We start from the raw sequence: 2172 nt of genomic DNA, 5'->3' as shown, positions 1-2172 counted from the left end.
ATTTTGTATGTATGTATGTACATATGTTTGCCTGCATGTATGTCTGTGCACCATGTACATGCCTGGTGCCCTAAGGATTCCCTGAAGATGGGGTTGTGGCTGATTGTGATGGGGGCTAGGAACCAGAATTAGAGTCCTCTGCAAGAGCAGCAACAGCTTTTAACCCCTGAATCATCTTTCCAGTCCCCGTGGCTCATGTCTTCAATTTCAACATTCAGGAGGCAGAGGCAGGCTAGTCTGGTCTACACAGTGAAACCTTGGCAAAGAGCAACAAAACCCACCAACATTTATGTTTCGGGTTGTATTTGTGATTTCAGCACTGAGGAGATGGAGGCAGGAAGATTGCAAGTTCAAGACCAGACCAGCCTGCCTATGTGGTGAGACCCTGTTTCAAGTAAAAGAAACAAATAAGTGAAATAGTTACATCTGAGCAGACTTTACCTGTGAGTAACATCTCTGTTAGCTAACGGCATTTGAGGAGTAATATATCCAGATGGAGATGCTTCTCCTCCCTGGTCCTGTAAACCAGAAGGAATACAACCCCTGCCCCTAGGAAGTATTAAATGGGTATGCTAAACGGGGACCAATAAGATTGCCAAAATCTACACAGTCTGTTAGTTCTGATGAGTATAAAACAGAAGCTGAAGTTGGGGTTGGAGAGTTGGTTAAGTGGTTAAGAACACTTGCTGCTCTTACAGGGGACTCAGGTTCAGTTCCTAGATCCACACGGAGGCTCATAACCATCGGCAACTCACATGTGCTCACGTAATACACATTCAAACACATAAAATATTTTTAAAAATGTTAAGAAGAAGCTGAAAGAGATGGAGTGGAGACAGGAAAGGGGAGATTGGGAGTGGGCAGGGCTTGTCTCTTAAAGGGACAGGGTACCCAGGTGACAGGGCAGGTCCCTAGATTTATTACAACAAGAGTGGGAGGGGAGGGCAGGAGGGAGAGAGGGAGAGGATAAACTATTGGAGAAACAGCTCATTTAGTAGAGTGCTTTCATAGCATGTTCCAAGCCCTGGGTTTGATCTTCATCACCTTATATACCAAGCAGGGTGACCCTCAGCTGTGATCCTCGCACTTGAGAGGTAGAAAAGAGGATCAGAAGTTCAGGGTCAACCTCAGGAGACTCTTTCTTAAAAGAGGGGGAGGGAGAGAGAGGAGAAAAGAGAGCTGGTGAGAGCTAGGTAGAGGAAGGAAGTACCATTAATAAGACAAATAATAGCTGGTGTGAAGTACGCATCAGGAATTTACATTAAGAGCTGGTGGGGCGGGCTGGAGAGATGGCTCAGAGGTTAAGAGCATTGCCTGCACACACACACGCACACACGCACACACACACGCACACACACACACGCACACGCACACACACACACGCACACGCACACACACACACGATGACTATGGATGAGGACGGCAGCTAGGGAGTGGAAAAGAAACATTTGGGGGACTTTCTGATATTGGAGCCATATTCGTGACAGCGCCCCCTTAGTGAAGCCCTGGTGGAGACCACAATTAGATCAAGACCATATACAAAGGTGGAATTAAAGGCTGGAAGTAGACTGTTGAACAGATTGTATAAGAAACTGTTGTTTTCTCCTTTCTCTGGGCAGCTTATGGGAATACATATTACATTAGAATGGGGAACACTTTCCTTGCCTCGCGTATATAAACTAAAATGTGTTGCCATCATAACGCAGGCTCAGGTTAGAGCTGCAAGAGTTGATGAAAGAAAGACCGAGGTGTGAGTGAAAACGTTGTCATCTGATGTGGTGGCTCACGCCTTTGATCCTAGCACTTAGGGAGCAGAGGCAGGTGAGGCAGATCTTCATGAGTTTGAAGCCAGGCAGGTCTACACTGTGAGATGCTGCAGGACTTTCTCTGTCCCGTCAGCCAGTTCCCAAATAAGCACACGGAGACTTATTATTAATTATAAATGATCGACCAATAACTTAGGCTTGTTACTAGCTAGCTCTTACAACTTAAATTAACCCACACTTCTTATCTCCCCCTACCACCTTTTTTCAGCATGGCATGTTCATCTCCTTCCTCTGCATCTCGCTGGGGACTCCAGACTTCTTCATACCCACCTTTGCTCAATTTGGCTCTCCCGCCTAATCTCTTCTTGACAAGCTATGGATCAATCAATTCTTTTTTTTTTTTTTT

This window comes from Microtus ochrogaster, chromosome 18 (genome assembly GCF_000317375.1).
Source record: "Microtus ochrogaster isolate Prairie Vole_2 chromosome 18, MicOch1.0, whole genome shotgun sequence".
NCBI classification, from domain to species: domain Eukaryota; kingdom Metazoa; phylum Chordata; class Mammalia; order Rodentia; family Cricetidae; genus Microtus; species Microtus ochrogaster.
Note: the sequence above shows the minus strand (reverse complement) of the source record.